General features: G+C 43.1%; 2 protein-coding genes across 3 annotated transcripts in view; one reads left to right on the top strand and one right to left on the bottom strand.

Moving 5' to 3' along the window:
* Window positions 1-12,594, bottom strand: part of LOC137311496 (src-like-adapter) — a 50,834-nt gene extending 38,240 nt beyond the window's left edge. For both annotated transcript variants that reach the window (XM_067978662.1, XM_067978663.1), the window contains exon 1: window positions 12,355-12,594. The gene's annotated coding sequence lies outside the window, so the exon portion shown is untranslated. The remainder of the gene's footprint in view (window positions 1-12,354) is intronic.
* Window positions 1-20,141, top strand: part of tg (thyroglobulin) — a 419,486-nt gene that overhangs the window by 247,257 nt on the left and 152,088 nt on the right. The window lies entirely within an intron of this gene.

Below are 20,141 nucleotides of genomic sequence, written 5' to 3'. Positions count from 1 at the left end.
CCACAACTGGAGTATTGTGTCTAATTCTGGACACCGCACTTTAGGAAGAATGTGAAGGCCTCAGAGAGGGTGCAGAAAAGATTTACTGGAATGATTCCAAGGATGAAAGACTTCAGTTACATAGATAGACTGGAGAAGCTGGGGTTGTTCTCCTGATTGGCAAAAAAACCAAAGGCGACATGAGGAAAAACTTTTTTACGCAGCAAGTGGTTAAGATCTGGAATGGACTGCCTGAAGGGGTGGTGGAGGCAGATTCAATCATGGCTTTCAATAGGGAATTGGATAAGCACTTGAAGGGAAAAAATTTGCTGGGCTACGGGGAAAGGGCGGGCGAGTGGGACCAGCTGGATTGCTCTTGCAGAGAGCCGGCATGGACTCGATGGGCCGAATGGCCTTCTGTGCTGTAATAACCATTCTATGATTCTACTCTTTCTTCAGCCCAGGACAGGACTCCAGGAGGAATGAGAGATATTGTTATACATTCATTGTTATATATATTGCCAAAAAAAAACAACTGGTACTTGGAGCTGCAGAGAGACAAGAGAGGATCATTCAAGAGGAGATTTGTGCAGTCAACCAAAAGTCAAGTTCAGGTGTCGTGAATCTAGGTTATGAGAAAAGGTTCAGGAAGATGAGCTTCTCTTTTTTGGAGAAAGATCAGACTCAAGGACTGATATTCTACTGATGGGGAGTCTGGCTTACTGGCCATGCATAAATTTTAAACGGCCAGAAAATTGTGGACAGCACGGTTACGATTTCCTGATATGCACGGCGAGTGGGCGAGGCTCCCTGCTGGTAACACGCATTTAGAAAACCGACTCTTTAGAGCCAGCCTGATTGAAGTTGTCAAAACAAAGCTAATCCGGCAAAATGATTCACTGTGGTGAAGAGTTCAAATACCAGTTAAAAATTAGGTTAGGTGTAAGAGAAGTCAAGAGGAACTTTTTCACCCAAAGGTTAATACTGCGATGGGATAAGTTCAAGAAAGATATTTTATATAGCGCCTCATCACATTCTCAGGATCTCTCAAACGATTTTACAACCAATGAGTTACTTTTGAAGTGTAGTCACTGTTGGTATGTAGGCAAACATGGCAGCCAATTTGCACACAGCAAGGTCCCACAAACAATAAATGACTGAATGACTAGATAATATATTTTCAGTGGTTTAGTTTGAGGGAGGTATGTTAGCCAGGACACCAGGAGAACTTCCTGCATTCTTCAAATAGTGGGAATGTTTACATCCACCTGAGCAAGCAGACGGGGCTTAATGTCTCATCCAAAAGATGGCACCTCTGACAGTACACCACTGTCTCAATACTGGACTGAAATATCAGCCCGGGTTATGTACTCAAATCTTGGAATTGGACTTAGACCTACAGTCTTCTAGGCAAAAGGCAAGAGTGTTATTAACTGAATAACTAAATTGGCTGTGTACAGCTCATAACATCATAAACCTAGGACTCAAATAACAAAATGTACCGAGGAGCAAGGAACTACTTTGAACTGTGGCTGGAGGAAGATACCAGTGCAGGGTATTTCCTTGTAAGGTGGGAGAACGGTCCCAGAGAATGTTCATGTACCCCCTAATAGGGTTGTCACCTTTTACGGTTTCAAACTGTACAATCGAGATTTGAATCAGGCTGCTTAGAGAATTAAAAGCATTATCTTCCCGTTAGCTCAAAGAGTTTATCTCAGTGAATCACAGAGCCATACATATGATCCAACTAAATATTGGGAAGACCAATTGTCTTCGGTCCCTGCCACAAACTCCGTTCCCTAGCCGCCGACTCCATGTCTCTCCCTGGCCACTGTCTGAGACTGAACCAGATCGTTCACTATCTTGGTGTCGTATTTGACCCTGAGATGAGCTTCCGATCACATCTGCTCCATCACCAAAACCTCCTACCTCCATCTTCGTAACATTATCTGTCTCCACCCCTGTCTCAGCTCATCTGCTGCTGAAACCCTCATCCATGCCCTTGTTACCTCTAGACTTGACTATTCCAATGCTCTCCTGGCCGGCCTGCCATCTTTCACCCTCCACAAACTTGAGCTCATCTAAAACTCTGCTGCCCTTATCCTAACTTGCACCAAGTCCCCGTTCTCCCATCACCCCTGTGCTTGCTGACCTACAATGGCTCCCAGTCCGGCAACGCATCGATTTTAAAATTCTCAACCCCGTATTCAAATCCCTCCATGACCTCAGCCCTCCCTATCTCTGTAACCTCCTCCAGTCCTACAACCCTCCAAGATCTCTGCGCTTCTCCAATTTTGGTCTCTTGCACATCCCTGATTTTAATTGCTCCACCTTTGGTGGCCGTAACTTCAGCTGCCAAGGCCCTAAGCTCTGGAATTCCCCCCCTAAACCTCTCCACCTCTACCTCTCTCTCCTCCTTTAAGATCCTCCTTAAAACCTACCTCTTTGACCAAGCTTTTGGCCACCTGTCCTAGCATCTCCTTATGTGGCCCGGTGTCAAATTTTGTTTAATAACGCTCCTGTGATACACCTTGGGACATTTTACTATGTTAAAGGCATTATATAGATGCAATTTGTTGTTGAAATGTTACCTTCCTTTAATTTAGCATGCACTTTACATATATCAGAAGCTGTTAGCACTGAGATGTTTGGGGGGCCACGTATTAACCAACAGGGAGACAACTCTCAGCTTTCAGATTCTGCAGTCTAATTGACTTCGAGTTAAGTTCACAGAGTTTCTTCTGCTGTGCATTGCTCAATCGGTTCTGTTGTGTAAAGGGCTTCCTCTACATAAGGGAGAAGTTGAATGCATTTGGACCTTGCAGGAGAAAGACTAGAACCACAAACTTCCTTGATTGACAGAAGAGTAGAGGAACAAACAGTACAAGACCATTAAAAACACAGTCTGCTTGCTCACTAAAATAGCTGATGCTACAGACTAGGCTTCCTAGTAAAATATGTTTCTAATCTGACATTTCAATTGGACTTGTCATTCCATTTTGGGTTCAATTGTGATACGTATGTGAGTGTGCCAACTGTTGCAGAGAGTTACATCGAGTTACATCAAGTCTACAGTGCAGAAACAGGCCATTCGGCCCAATTGGTCTATGCTGGTGTTTATGCTCCACACGAGCCTCCTCCCTCCCTACTTCATCGAATCCTATCAGAATACCCTTCTATTCCTTTCTCCCTCGTGTGCTTATCTAGCTTCCCCTTAAATGCATCTATGCTATTTACCTCAACTACTTCTTGTGGTAGCAGGTTCCACATTCTTACCACTTTTTGGGTAAAGAAGTTTCTCCTGAATTCCCTATTGGATTTATTAGTCACTATCTTATATTTATGACCTCTAGTTTTGAACTCCCTCACAAGTGGAAACACTTTCTCTACATCTTCTACCCTATCAAACTGTTTCATTATCTTAAAGACCTCTATCAGATCACCCCTCAGCCTTCTCTTTTCCAGAGAAAAGCGCCCAGCCTGTTTAGCCTTTCCTGATAAGTATATCCCCTCAATTCTAGTATCACCGTTGTGAATCATTTTTGCACCTTCTCCAATGCCTCTATATCCATTTTTAATATGGAGACCAGAACTGTGCACAGTACTCCAAGTGTGGTCTAACCAAGATTCTATACAAGTTCAACATAATTTCTCTGCTTTTCAGTTCTATCCCACTAGAAATGAATCCCAATGCTTGGTTTGCCTTTTTTATGGCCTTATTAACCTATGTCGATACTTTTAGTGATTTCTGTATCTGTACCCCGAGATCCCTTTGCTGCTCTACCCCATTAAGAATCTTATTATCCAAGCAGTATGTGGCGTCCTTATTCTCCCTATCAAAATCCACCACCTCACACTTATCAACATTGAAATTAATTTGCTAATTACACACCCATTCTGCAAGTTTATTAATGGCTTCTTTCATTTTGGTGCATTCTTTCTTTTTATTTTGTCAAATTGTGTATGATAATGCTCATGTGAAGCGCCTTGGGATGTTTACTACGTTAAAGGCGCTATATAAATTCAAGTAGTAGTAGTAGTAGTAGTCGTTGTTGTTGTATTATTTACTACACCCTCCAATTTGGTGTCATCTGCAAATTTTGAAATTGTACTTCTGATTCCCGTGTCCAAATCATTAATATAAATTGTGAACACCAGTGGTCCCAGCACCGATCCCTGTGGAACATCACTTCCCACCTCTTGCCAATGTGAGTAGCTACCCTTAACCCCGACTCTCTGTTTTCTGTTTTGTCGCCAACTTACTATCCAATCTGCTACCTGACCTCTGATTCTACACACCTTATTGAAGGCTTTTTAAAAATCCAAATATATTACATCTACTACATTACCCTTGTCTACTCTTTCTGTTACTTGTACAAAGAATTAAATAAGGTTGGTCAAGCATGACTTTCCCTTTTGAAATCCGTGCTGACTATTCTTTATTATATTTTTGGTTTCTAGATATTTTTCTATTTCATCTTTGAGTAAAGATTCCATTTTCTTTCCTACCCCCGACATTAAGCAGAAGAGCAATAAGCAGACAGCAGCAACTCCCTTTACATGAAGAGGAAACAAGGAACTTCACCTTCGAATTTCCTAATAAGTAAGAACTTGCATTTATATAGGGCCTTTCACAACTTCAGGACATCGCAAAGCGCTTTACAACTAATTAAGTACTTTTTAAGTGTAGTCACTGTTGTAATGTAGGAAAACACGGCAGCCAATTCAAATTTCGTGAATTTCTAGAAGGGCAGGTCATTCTTGACCAAATTATATAATTCTTTGAAGAAGAAACAGAGATGATAGATAAAAGAAATGCAATGGATGTGATAAGGTGTCACATAATAGACTTATGGCAAAATAATGCACATGGAATTTAGCAGAATAGTTAACAACAACAACTAGCATTTATGTGGCGCTTTTAATTTAGAAAAATATCCAAACGAGCTTCACAGTGGTGTAATTAAACAAAATGGATGTCAAACCAAAGAAGGAGAGATGACCAAAAGATTGGTCAAAGAGATGAGTTTTAAGGTGGGTCTTAAAAGAGGAGAGGGAGTGGAAAGACAGGGATAGGCAGGGAATTGCAGAATGTGGCACTTAGACAGCTGATGGCACAGCTACCAATGGTGGGACTAAAGGAATTGGGGATGCACAAAGGTCAGAGTCAGAGGAATAGAGTTTGGGGTTGGGATTTAGGGCTGGAGATGGTTACAGAGATAGGGAGGGGCGAGTTGATGAAGGGCTTTAAAGGGCTGATAACGAAGGGTGGCAGTAAAAGAAAGTTTCTCAGACCAGGGAGGCATTGTTATTCACAAGGATCAATGTTGGGGCTGCTCTTGTATTGACAATGTACATAAATTATCAGGATTTATGAATTGAGGAAACAATATCAAAATTTGTCAATGACAACAAATTGAGGGGTATGGTGAATTGTGACTAGGATGGTGAAAGATGGTAAGAGAACATAGATGGGTTAGCAGGATGGTCAGATAGATAGGAGTTGCAGTTCAATGTAGAGAAATATGAAGTAAAGGAAAAGAAATACACCTTAAATGGTAAGAATCCTTGGCTTTGTACTTCGAGGCAAAGGCTCTGAGATTCATGGGGCTGGAGAGGGTGCAAGTCACAGTTACATCTAGAACGGGCATGGGATATGGATCAGATCCTGGCTCCACTGAGATTCTACCCAATTTCACGGTATCAAAGTAGGTACAGCACAGGAGGAGATCATTTGGCCCAGAGTGCCTGTGCCGACTCTTTGGACAGGACGTTTAAATTCTGGTTGGGTGCCGTGGATGGATCTTCAGCCTGCACCTCCTACCTCAAGGGGGCATGTCGGGTGGGGGAGTTTCTGGGATTCCCTAGAAAATTCTTCCTTTTACACCTTTGACGGGCCTCATTGGAACTCACACCAGTTGAGACATGGTATATATCCCTTTGAAGCCTTCTAAAACCCCCAAAACTTCACTACAGTACGATAACCAATCCCAGGAGGGATTGATTTCCTTCTCTAGTTGGAGTAGCTCCCGTTTTTGGGCCTCTGGAGGACTCCACTCCACCTTACAAGGGCAGGCATCCAGACCTGGCCTTGCGAATGTCCCTCTTCCCGCAAATGGAACCCCAGGAGTGGGACCAGGAATTTCCAGACCATAGAATCCAAAACTAGGGTATCAAAGCTGGATTAATAAAAGATCCCACGTAACTATTTCGAAGAAGAGAAGGGGGTTCGACCAGGTGTCCTGACCAATATTAATCCCTTAACCAAAATCGTGAAAAAAAGCTTATTGTCTGGTCATTATCACTTTGCTGTTCGCGGGACCTTGCTGTGCGCAAATTGGCTGCCACATTTCCTACATTACAACAGCGACAACACTTCAAGAGTACTTCATTGGCTGTAAAGCGCTTTGGGATATCCTGAGATCGTGAAAGGTGCTGTATAAATGCAAGTTCTTTCTTCCTTTTCTTTATGATAGTCACAGATTGTTTATATTGGTCAATGAGATGGTAACGAAAGACCACGTTATTAAAACTGGCAAGAACATGGAATTCTCTGCCACAAACTATTATTGAGGCAGAATCCATATGAACATTTGAAAGGGAATTAGATAGCTATTTAAAATGGGCACAGGGAGAAGGCAGGAATGCATTTCCAAAAAGTACAATGCTCCAACTGTGGCCTAACTAAAGCCTTAAACTCGGCACCTCATGAAGAAAAGCACTGGTGTTGACTTGACGGGCTGAATGGACTGATTTTGTGCTGTAACATTCTAAGATGCTGATTCTGGAGCTCCTTCTGCTGGATGCTCCTTAGTTGAAACCCCGGGAGTGGAAAGGAAGACTTTCGGCATTTCTCCCAAATTGCCGAACCAAAAGCTTGTACATTACTAATTGAAGAAAGCAGTACAAAAATGTTTCTGTGCTGATTCAATAATTTGATAATTGAACATTGCTGCACCAAGTAATGATGCAAATGAAACAAAATTCCACCCACACTCTGCCACAGCAAGGGACACATTGTCTGGTGCACACTGCTGATCATGTTGCTGCTTCAGTACTGTAAGCAGCTGGAGATAAATTTGTACCATAGAAATGTTCAGATTCAAGTCAGCTGTATCTACAAGCAATGCTTCAAATCTTCTCCATTTATTTACTGAGGGATGTTAATGTTGGAGAATGATACACATTCTCACTTTTTGCTCGCAGTGTCAGCATCAAACAGTGGCAGTCAGGTATACGACTGGTTAGATACAAAGTAAAGCACCCTCCACGTCCATCAAGCACAAGTCACACTTAAAAAATTGTAAAATTAAAAAAAGAACATGGAGGGTGGAATCATTCCCCAAGTAGGAGATGAGAGGAGGAGAGTATAGCATGTTTGGGAGAAAAAAGGTGACTTAGGACCTATGGTTCCCAAAGCTCTCCACCACTGGGGTTTTCCTCATATCATGCCTGTTATAGACTAATTGATAGATTAGTCAACAACTCCATTATCATTGTATCGTGATGGTGGAAGGTGAACTAGATGGACCGTGGTCTTTTCTCATCTAGTAATTCCTATGTTCCTATGAGAGGGAAGAAAACTGGCAGGGAACAATAATAACATGTTATATTATCACTCAGAGAAGCAATAACATGTCTAGTGTGGGGAATGTAGTCACTCTGGTGCAGTATCGATGCTCTTCTGAGACTGGAGTTAAGACACGTTGCTGAGAGAGAGCACAGGGAGCTTTACTCTGCGACTTGAGTGCAAAATGTAGGTTGACACTTTAGTGCAGTACTGAGGGAATGCTGAATAGCAGGAGGTGTCGTCTTTCAGATGAGGCATTAAACCGAGGTCCTGTCTGTCCTCTTAGGTAGACGTAAAAGATCCCATGGCACTATTTTGAAGAAGAGCAGGGGAGTTCTCCATGGTGCCTTGGCCAAAATTTATCCCTCAACCAACATCACTAAAATAAATGATCTGGTCATTATCACGTTGCTGTTTGTTGGACCTTGCTGTGCGCAGTTTGGATGTTGCGTTTCCTACATTGCAACAGTGACTACATTTCAAAAGTACTTTATTGGTTTCACTTGGGACGTACTGAAGTTATGAAAAGTGCTATATAAATGCAAGTTCTTTCTTCTTTCTTTACACCAGGAGTAGCAAGCTATCCCCTCCTACCAAAGGCACTGGAGCCAATTGGGGAATGCCTACTCCCATTCCGGTTGAAAGCAGCACAGGCCAGGGATCTTCCTATATGACTCAGTACCACACCACATGGCGTGTTTACCTACTAAACCATGGTAGGTGGAGGATACTTAATATTCATATTTTCAAAAAACACACACTACAGCCTAGATTTTAACTCCTGGCGGGAATCGTGTGGAATGCTGGCAGCGAATCGTATGGACCCCCGCAGCTGAGTCCTGGGAGACCTTTACTCCCAGGCCTCATCTGCAGGCTGGTAATCAGTCTCCAGCCCAAACCCGGCCAACAGGCAGGAGCGGGATTTCGAGTGGCAGGAGGCCGTCGCCAGGGACCCGAAGGAACAGTCCCCAGCCAGATAACTGCATAGGAGGTGGGTCAGGAGGCTATCGCAGTCGGGGGAAGCCCGGGGCAGGGGAGGTTCAAAGTTTCCTCGTTGGGCCCAAAGGAGCACTTTTGCTCCTCCTGGTCCACAAGGAAACAAAAAAAATTAAACAATTAGTTTTCTAGGTTCAAATCCCACTTGCCGCCAGGTTGGTCTAACGGGGAAACCACAACGGTTTTTATCGCGCAGGCCTGGTGTTAAAATTGCAGTCGGGCCCTGACGACATCATCAGAGCCCGATCTGCATATTTAAAGCAGGACCCTTCTGTCTTCCCGCCAATGTCCTGCATGCCAGCTGAAAACAGCAGGTTAAAATGAAAGGATCAGTGGGGGATTTCACTGCTCTGATTTTAACTGCTTGCCCGCCTGGCTTCCGCTGGGCTGGCAGGGTTGAAATCGGGCCTTATGAGTATAGCGACGCTAAGCGCGGATGCTGCTGATTGTTGACAGCAGAAAATGTCTGTGCTTTTCTTAAGGATGCAAATTAGATTAAAATAGAAATGGAAAATCTGTGATATATTTGGGTATGGGGAGCCAACTGTGAGTATGATTGGACTTCTCAAAGACAAAAAAAATGTGCTTTGTTTGTATCTCTTCAACCCTTCACCCTGCAGCAGTTCTGCTTCTCTTTCCATCGAGCTCCCCTGTGTAATACCGATGTGGTTATTTTCCGTAAATCTCCCTTGTGTGACGTAGTGTTACATCCACATGACTCTCTTGTGCAATATTAGTGCCTTTCAACTCCCTTGTGCAATCCTATCCTCCTTCCCCATTTGACAGTGCTTTGTTCCATCTGTAGTGAGTTCAAGTGACAATGCCCCCTTGCAATTTGTGCAGTATCATGTAGCCAACAGCATTGGGATTTTGGGGTCTCAAAAAGCACCCAGCATTTAACCTTGGCCCTACCACCATCAGATTTGAATGCTGCTATATTGATAGCAAGACTTCCTTCTTAAAATGGGACCTTGATGATGGCGGTCCTCGTTTGAAAAGGGATCTTGATGCCAACACTTTCTCTTCAAAGGGGGTCCTGATGGTGATATTCCCTCTTTAAAAAATGTCCTGACAGCAAGATTTCCTTTGTGAAAGAGGCCTTAATTGTGATCGCTCCCCTTTAGAAAGAGGTCTCAATGCAAACATTCTCTCATTAAAAGGGATTTTGATGGAGATATTTTCTCTAATCCTGATTGTGAGAATTCCTCTTTAAAAAGTATCATGATGCTGAGAGTCCCTTTGTTAAGGACAGAGTGGCTGAACACTTAGAGAAATTTGAACTGATTAGAGAGAGCCAACATGGATTTGTAAAAGATAGATCATGTCTAACGAAGCTAATTGAATTTTTTTGAGAAGTAACTAAAGTAGTAGGCAGGGAAATGTCCATGGATGTAGTTTATATGGCCTTCCAGAAGGCATTTGATAAGGTTCCACATAGCTAAAATTAGCTAAATCACCTGACGAAGGAGGAAGCCTCCGAAAGAGCTAAAATTAGCTAAATCACCTGACGAAGGAGGAAGCCTCTGAAAGCTTGTGATTTTAAATAAAGCTGTTGGACTAAAACCTGGTGTTGTAAGACTCCTTACATTTGTCCTGTTTGAAAGTGTAAGTGTGTGCATGACAGGCGAGGACGCGATCGGATCATAAGCAAACCCGTGAAAAATGGCGACTCGAGTAAGGTATCGGAGGGCTGCTGACCACCAGGGAACTGTCCCCTAACAGTTAGAAAAGGTCAGGACAAACTTGGAGGACAACATTTTTAAAAAATCATCAAGTGGCTTCCTTCTGTGCGGAAATGTCTAAGATTTACGATGCACATCATCCTGAATTGGACGTATATCTCTGTTCCTTCATTGTCTCTGGGTCAAAATCCCGGAACTCCCTACCTAACAGCACTGTGGGAGTACCTTCACCACACGGTCTGCAGCGGTTCAAGAAAAAGGGCAATTAGGGATGGTCAATAAATTACAGCCTTGCCAGTGATGTCCACATCCCAAAAGTTAATTAAAAATACACTAAAATGCAAAGAAATCTCTAGGCAGTAGTAGAGGCGGGTACAATTTTGTCCTTTAAAAAGCATTTGGACAGTTACATGGGTAAGATGGGTATAGAGGGATATGGGCCAAGTGCAGGAAATTGGGACTAGCTTAGTGTTATAAACTGGGCGACATGGACATGTTGGGCCGAAGGGCCTGTTTCCATGTTGTAACTTCTATGATTCTATGATTCTATGTAGATTATTTTCTTCTATTAAAGAGAGTATTGAACATAAGGTGCTTGCCTCAGACTATCCTTCCCCTTTAAATAAACCCTGCTATGTATTTCCCAACAATTCTCCTTCCACATCAACTTTAACGTATAATTTGCAGCATTTATATATATTATCAATTTTATAAAAGACAAATTGCTTCCCCTTATCTAAAGGTGTTGACTGCTGGGGCACAGTAAAGAAATAGCATCAGAGTGAGGAGATGAGAAACATTGTTTTAAGTATATATTAAGTTAAAATCTTGCTGTCCAATATTAGTATTTTAAACTGGTTCATGATTTGTTAAAATGGGGACCAGGAATTTCATACAAACACATGAATACATTTGTTACTAATACTGCAGAATGACTTCAACCCACATAAATGCACTTAATGCTTATAGCGTCTGTCGGACTGAATTTTCTCCTGAACCAGTATGGCAGCATTACATACTGGTTCAGGAGAAACCAGTATATCAACTTAACTGGACCAGCCATATAAATACTGTGGCTACGAGAGCAGGTCAGAGGCTGGGTATTCTGCGGCGAGTGACTCAACTCCTGACTCCCCAAAGCCTTTCCACCATCTACAAGGCACAAGTCAGGAGTGTGATGGAATAGTCTCCACTTGCTTGGATGAGTGCAGCTCCAACAACACTCAAGAAGCTCGACACCATCCAAGATAAAGCAGCCCGCTTGATTGGCACCCCATCCACCACCCTAAACATTCACTCCCTTCACCACCGGCGCACAGTGGCTGCAGTGTGTACCATCCACAGGATGCACTGCAGCAACTCGCCAAGGCTTCTTCGACAGCACCTCCCAAACCCGCGACCTCTACCCCCTAGAAGGACAAGAGCAGCAGGCACACGGGAACAACACCACCTGCACGTTCCCCTCCAAGTCACACACCATCCCGACTTGGAAATATATCGCCGTTCCTTCATTGTCGCTGGGTCAAAATCCTGGAACTCCCTTCCTAACAGCACTGTGGGAGAACCGTCACCACACGGACTGCAGCGGTTCAAGAAGGCGGCTCACCACCACCTTCTCAAGGGCAATTAGGGATGGGCAATAAAATGCCAGCCTCGCCAGCGATGCCTACATCCCATGAACGAATAAAAAAATATATAAAATCAGAAAAATATGGGATAGTTAAAAAGATGGAGCCCACCCATCCCGTTTCTTCCACAGTCCATGCCCAATACCCGAATCATAGGCTCCACTCCACCTATCTTGTCTCCTGATGGGAATGCTCTGTAACAATTTTCCCCACCCCTTCAAAGTATATATATGGCTCTCTATGGCTGATAGCCTGCAAACACTCATCTGAGCATGACAATGGTCAGTTGGGCAAGCTAACACGGACAGCTGATTCCTGCACATCTGGACCCCAGCAGAAGTCAGCGCCTTCAGGAGAGGAGGAGGGAGAATCAAAATAAAAAGTTCAAAGGCTCTAAGGCACATCTCTGCTTATTGATATTTGACAATGAAAATGAAACTTCATGTCAGCAATTTCATTTCTTTTTTAAATCTCTCCTTGACAACAAAAAAATATTTACCTTTAAAACAGTGCACCTTCTTTATAACATTGTCGGGCTGTTGCAGTCTTTCCGAGGGACATTCACCATTCTGTGAGTTTTAGCCAAACCTCCCGAAATAAAACGCAACGGCAGACAAGATCCTTGTCGTTGTCGTGAGCTTTCTGTGCTGAGCGGGGACTTTGCGCCAAGTCAGTGTGAGATGCTGATCAGCAGCATTTGTTTTTTTGAAGTTGGGCTGTCAGAATGATCGGTGGTTATTTTGTTTTCCACGCGCTTCCTGTTACAGACGGCAGAAGCACTTAGTGCGTTTGTTCCTTTTCCTTTTTTTCGGTTTGAGGCCTGTTTGAGTTTGGGTACTCCACTAAAAATATACTTGTAAGCATGTGACTTCATTTGTGTGTCTTGCTGTGTGTGTAGGTGTCTGTGTTTCTCTATATCTCTGTATGTATCGATGCCTCTGTGTTTGTATGTCTGTCTTTATGCTCGTGTCTATGTTTGTTTTTTTGTGTGTGTGTGTGTGACAAAAATGAAGCAGATTTGGTTATGATTAATTATTTATTGGATTGTTTATTAATTTCCTTCTTGCTGGTCACAGTGTGCACAGGGTTACTGTTAGCTGTCTCTGCAAGCTGTAAAGAATATGCATTATGGCCTGGTTTGCCAAAAGCATTGATATGCATCTATACACTATGGCCTAGAAATTGGGTTGTATAGTGCCCCTTTTTTCAGGCGCTGCAGAGCCTTCAAAGGCCCCAAAATGGCGGGCAGGAAGCGAGCGCACACTTCCAATCTGAAGTGTGCCGCCTGCCATATTGGGTAAGGACAAACAAGAGGTGTCCTTTACCCACGCCGGAAGCACGCCCCTGCTGCAACATTGGATTGCCTTGAGGCAGCCAGCGCCAGTTGCACTCAGAGTAAGCAGCCCTAAAGAGCATCTGGAAAAAAAGGTAAATTACTTCCTTGTAAAGCACCATCTCTGTTCCCCCACCCCAAAAATGGATGAGTGTTCTTCCTATTCCAAAGACCTGAAAATAGTGGAACTCCTCACCACTCTCAGTCTTCCTATCCCCCTATAACCTGCAGGCTTTTAAAACCCAAGCTTGGCATCAGCTTACCATTACTTCTTGATTTACCTCATGTTCGCTCCCACTCTTTTGAACCTCGATGGTGTCTGCACTGTGGGCTTTGAGCCTCCACCCAGGTTTCTCACTAATAAACAACATTTAAGTAATCTGATCTAACTTCAGCGAAATATATTTTACATTATTTTATTCTAAAACACTTTGTACAAATTGTCCAAGACCATACTTATCTCCTGTACTGAAAGCATCTTCATCCTCTCCTCCAGTGTGAGGGGTGATCAACAAATGTCTTATAGCTCCAGACCGCAAGAGAAAGCACTCTCAACGCAAAGCTGAGTGTCCTCCTGGGACCCTAAAATAAGAGCTGATGTCACAGGTGGCACACTTGTACTTTCTTTTACAAATTTGGTCCGTTCCAAAGTGATAAGTTTCTGCATTTGTTTTATTACCTTTCAAGAAGTGTACCTTCTCTCTGTCTGTCTCTCAGAATATAAGGGCAGGGAGGTTAGGCTAGTACGGTATAAAACATTGGTTAGGCCATAGCTTGAGTACTGTGTACAGTTCTGGTCACCACATTACAGGAAAGATGTGATTGCACCAGAAAGGGTACAGAGGAGATTTATGAGGATGTTGTCAGGGCTGGAGAATTTTAGCTATGAGAAAAGATTGGATTGGCTGGGGTTTTTTTTTTGGAACAAAGGAGGTTGAGGGTAGATTTAATTAAGGTATATAAAATTGCGACGGGACTAGATAGAGTGGATAGGGAGGACCTGTTTCCCTTAGCAGAGGGGTTAGTGACCGGGGCCATAGATTTAAAGTAATTGGTAGAAAGATTAGATGGGAGCTGAGGAAAAAAATTTTTCACCCAAAGGGTGGTAGAGGTTTAGAACTCACTGCCTGAAAGGGTGGTAGAGGCAGAAATCCTCAACTTATTTAAAAAGTACTTGAATATGCACTTGAAGTGCCATAACCTACAGGGCTAAGGACCAAGTGCTGGAAAGTGGGATTAAGCTGGATAGCTCTTTTTCGGCCGGCACGGACACGATGGGTCGAATGGCCTCCTTCTCTGCCGTATCTTTCTATGATTCTATGATTCTCTCGCTCGCTCTTTCTCTCAATCGCAATTAGACGTAGAATCAGCCGGGTATAATTAAAGGCAACAATTTTTATCTGCCACAGACGTGGCTTCATCGAGGTCAGACCACACTACAGTTAGTGAATAAAGTGATGGTTAGAAAAGAAGCATTTTCTCAATAAACAAAAGGTCACATATGTTACGTAGTCATCCTTACATAATTCGTGCATGATTAAAGGTACGAAATACAATGGCGATGGATTTCTGTGGGGGGGTCACACGATTGCCCACAGTAACTTTGGCAGAAGTTACCCGTAAACCCCAGAGAAACTACATCAACACTGTTAGCTGGAAATTCATCCCCAACATTTCGCATAGAATGAATACACAGAAAGACTTCAAGAATCACATGGACAGTCAATGCAAACTGATCTCAGCCCATCTGCTGCTGAAACTCTCATCCATGCTTTTGTTACCTCCAGTCTCGACTGTTACAATGCTCTCCTGGCCGGCCTCCCATATTCCACCGTCCATAAATTTAAACTCATCCAAAACTTTTCTGCCCGTATCCTAACTTGCACCAAGTCCCATTCACGCATGATCCCTGTTCTCGTTCCTGCTCCAGCAACGCCCCAACTTAAAAATTCTCACCCTCGTGTTCAAATTCTTACATGGCTTTGCTCCTTCCTTTCTCTGTAACCTTCTCCAGCCCAACAACCCTCCATGAACTCTGTGTTCCTCCAACTTAGGCCTCTTGTGTTTCCCCCATTCCTTCGCTGAATCATTGGTAGCCGTGCCTTCAGCCACATAGGCTCTAAGCTCTTGAATTCCCTTCCTAAACCTCTCTGCCTCTCCACCTCTCTCTCTCTTCCTTTAAGACGCTCCTTAAAATCTACCTTTTTGACCAAGATTTTGGTCACCTGTCCTAATGCTTACTTCTTTGGCTCGGTGTCATTTTTTGTCTGATTACGCTCATGTGGAGCGCCTTGGGACGTTTTACTACATTAAAGATACTTCATAAATCCAAGTTATTGTTGGTGGTAGTGGTGGCTGGTTTCAGAGCAGTAATGTCCGAGACCTGGGAGCTGGCCACCTACAAATCCTCTCAGCCGCTGAAGACACATCCATAGGTGTACCAAAAGAAGGGAAGGAAAGAATAAATATAAAATGCAGATGTTTCAGCCTATAAAAGGAAAATAAAACAGCAAGTCACTGGTTCTTGCTAGTGTATGGTTCTATAGGCAACAGTAAGTCACCATCCTTTATTTATAAGACAAGATGGTGAGCCCTGACAGGCTATTGTACCATGGTATGCATCACAACAACACTCTATCCTGCTCTCATCTGACATCCCCACATGTGCACAGGTCAGTAGATAGTCATTAGGAGCATGACCCACTTCAGGCTGTGATCAGTTACCTCAGCACAGGCTGGGGGTTGAACGTGGGACCTTTTGCATCAATACCATACCAAGAAGTGTAATTACCCACTGAGCCATTTGCGTACGTCCTTGATGATGTATCACCCAGTCTGAAGCAACTAGCTACCCACATGAAGTCCCACTCCTTCACTCCCTGGCTACAATCATATGCAGACATGAATAGCCAATAATTTGTGTAAAAATATACTTTAAGTACACATTGAAAATCAAGCCACAACTTTTTTTCTCAGGGAAAGAATCTTGACTGTCCCTTTCAGCCAGTATTGGAGGTTTTGTTTAATCTCTTTTAATTATTATGTGCAGAGAAGATGTTGCTGTTTTCTGGTATTACCCTGATCCAATAGTATAGTTAAATGTCAGGATTTGAATTGTGTCACTTGGTGATAATCAGAGTCAAACCCACATCATAGGCTCTGTGTACCACATGACCATATATATTTATAGCAGTCAGTCTGCAGCCAAAATTGGACAACCACATCAGAAGCTTGTCTGAGAAAGACTGAAGGTAACATAGGTAACACAAGGCTACCTGCGGTTGGCACAATGAGGAATGGATAGAGATATAGAAATATTCAATTATGCTTATAGGGCCTGGTGAGTAAATGCCTGACTCATACAGACCAAGAAGTTCTAATGTTCAACCTCCCCTCCTTTCCCATTAAGTGCTGAGTTAGCTGATCTCAACCAGAGTGCACTACAATTGATATCACTGGGATAGGGAGAAGTGGGATTTGGGTTCACTACAATTGATATCACTGGGATAGGGAGAAGTGGGATTTGGGTTCACTACAATTGATATCGCTGGGATAAGGAGGAGTGGGATTTGGGTTCACTACAATTGATATCGCTGGGATAAGGAGGCGTGGGATTTGGGTTCACTACAATTGATATCGCTGGGATAAGGAGGAGTGGGATTTGGGTTCACTACAATTGATATGGATGGGATAGGGAGGAGTGGGATTTGGGTTCACTACAATTGATATGGATGGGATAGGGAGGAGTGGGATTTGGGTTCACTACAATTGATATGGATGGGATAGGGAGGAGTGGGATTTGGGTTCACTACAATTGATATGGATGGGATAGGGAGGAGTGGGATTTGGGTTCACTACAATTGATATCGCTGGGATAGGGTTCCCACTCCTGATCACTGTCCATTGAATTCTGCTGGTAAGTGCACTTGTAGATATCAAATGAATTGTTGGCTGTGATGCTCCCCTCTATTTCATATAGCCACCAATTCTCACTGTTAAGTCAAAGACTTGAAGGATGACCTTCTGAGTGAGGTATCTATGGAACCGTACGCCATCATAAGTCAATACCTGCAGGAGATCATTTGACCATTGTCCCAGTTGACGTGTGATAGGGACAAAATTAAGTAGCAAGCTTCCCTTCCACCTTAGGGTTGAGCCCAGCCTAAAATGAAGAGATAAAGGGGTAGACAGACCAGTTAGCCTAACATCAGTAGCAGGGAAAATGCTCGCGTCTATTATAAAGGATATGATAACAGGACAATTAGAAAATATCAATGGGATTAGACAAAGTCAACATGGATTTATGAAAGGGAAATCGTGTCTGACAAACCTACTGGAGTTTTTTGAGGATGTAACTGGTAGAATAGATAAGGGAGAACCAGTGGATGTGGTGTATTTGGATTTTCAGAAGGCCTTTGATTAAGTCCCACATAAGAGGTTAGTGTGCAAAATTAAAGCACATGGGATTGGCGGTAATATACTGGCATGGATTGAAAATTGGTTAACAGACAGGAAACAGAGAGTAGGAATAAATGGGTCTTTTTCGGGGTGGCAGGCAGTGATTAGTGGGGTACTGCAGGGATCAGTGCTTGGGCCCCAGCTATTCACAATATATATCAATGATTTGGATGAGGGAACCAAATGTAATATTTCCAAGTTTGCTGATGGCACAAAACTAGGTGGGGTTGTGAGCTGTGAGGAGGATGCAAAGAGGCTTCAAGGCGATTTAGACAAGTTGGGTGAATGGGCAAATACATGGCAGATGCAGTATAACGTGGATAAATGTGAAGTTATCCACTTCGTAAGGAAAACAGAAAGGCAGAGTATTATTTAAATGGTGATGGATTGGGAAATGTTGATGTACAAAGGGACCTGGGTGTCCTTGTACACCAGTTACTGAAAGCAAACATGTAGGTCGTGCAAGCAGTTAGGAAGGCAAATGGTATGTTGGCCTTCATTGCAAGAGGATTTGAGTACAGGAGCAAGGATGTCTTACTGCAGTTATACAGGGCCTTGGTGAGACTACACCTGGAGTATTGTGTGCAGTTTTGGTCTCCTTACCTAAGAAAGGATATTCTTGCCATTGAGGGAGTGAAGCGAAAGTTCACCAGACTGACTCCTGGGATGACAGGACTGTCGTGTGAGGAGAGATTGGGTCGAGTCAGCCTGTATTCACTAGAGTTTAGAAGAATGAGAGGGGATCTCAATGAAATGTATAAAATTCTGACAGGGGTAGGCAGACGGGATCAAGGGAGGATGTTTCCCCTGGCTGGGGGGTCCAGAACGAGGGGTCACAGTCTCAGGAAAAGGGGTAGGACATTTAGGACTGAGATGAGGAGAAATTTCTTCACTCAGAGAGTGGTGAACCTGTGGAATTCTCTAGCACAGAAGGCTGTGGAGGCCAAGTCACTGAATACATTAAAGAAGGAGATAGATAGATTTCTGGACACAAAAGGCATCAAGGGGTATGGGGAGAGAGTGGGAATATGGTACTGAGATAGAGGATCAGCCATGATCATATTGAATGGTGGAGCAGGCTCGATAGGCCGAATGGCCTACTCCTATTTTCTATGTTTCTATGTTTCATGACATTCATCTTGGGCGGAAATGCAAAACGGGCGGTGTAGCATCTGCCGCCCGTTATACACGCCATTGCGTTCCATTGACTTCAATGGTTTTGAGTATCGGGCGGGCGTATACCAGACCGTCCATGCAATACCACCCATTTTGCACTACCACCCAAGATGGATTTCTACCCCTTTATCTCTTCATTTTGATGACAATGAGGGTCCAACGTGGAACTAGTTCGAGACGGTCTTAACCCAGTTCCTGACGAAGGAGGAAGCCTCCGAAAGCTTGTGAATTTAAAATAAAATTGCTGGACTATAACTTGGTGTTGTAAAATTGTTTACAATTGTCAACCCCAGTCCATCACCGGCATCTCCACATCATCAGTTCCTAGGAAGCATGGATCCACATCTCAAAATTGGCAATAATTCTGTACCAATTGGCATTAAATAGGCACTGTCATTTGTTCAGTGGTTGGCTGAATCAACAGTATACAGCACAAGCAAGTGAATTTTACACTTTACTACAATAAAATACATAAAATATACTTTCTATATACGTAAACTTTGAAACAGTAACTCACTCCTTATATTGCAAACCGGCCTAGCTTCACCACTAGACTGCTACAAACTTAAAACACAGAATTTTGTTGCTGGCTAGATAGGTGAAAACTGACTGTTGAAGGAAGCAAATGAAACCTTGTATAATACATAATAATTGGAGACCCCGGTCTTTACAGCCAATCAATGACCCTTTCCCTTCTCAATGATCTTAGACACAGCTGGATCTGATTCTATGATCTTTCCACAGTGACTTAGGACTATCTCTGCAGCCATGTAGGTACAGAAGACTCTAATATAAAGGATAATGATGTGGAGATGCCGGTGATGGACTGGGGTTGACAATTGTAAACAATTTTACAACACCAAGTTATAGTCCAACAATTTTATTTTTAATCCCACAAGCTTTCGGGGGCTTTCCCCTTCCTCAGCGGCTTCCCTTTCCACACCGCCTTAGGACGGGGAAAGCCCCCGAAAGCTTGTGGGATTAAAAATAAAATTGTTGGACTATATCTTGGTGTTGTAAAATTGTTTACAATAAAGGATAATGGCAAGGAAGTCTGTGATTCAATGCAATGGATCTAGCTATTTAAGCAATTAACACCTTAATGTGCTTTCCTTAACACTTCATGCTTATCAGCTACCACAGCCAAATATCTGAGCTCATGGTTTTTCCTTCAAGAAATACCTTGTATGATAATGCGATTTTAGCACCTTGCATGCTGTTATGTGTAATAAGATATACAAGTTAAAAATTCAACAAGGACATAAAATCCATTTTTGTCACATTCACATTTTCCAGCAGGGGTCACTGTAATCAGAAGC

Source organism: Heptranchias perlo, chromosome 3 (assembly GCF_035084215.1).
Source record: "Heptranchias perlo isolate sHepPer1 chromosome 3, sHepPer1.hap1, whole genome shotgun sequence".
Lineage (NCBI taxonomy): Eukaryota > Metazoa > Chordata > Chondrichthyes > Hexanchiformes > Hexanchidae > Heptranchias > Heptranchias perlo.
The sequence above is the reverse complement of the archived record's forward strand: the minus strand, read 5'-3'. Positions and strand labels throughout refer to the sequence as shown.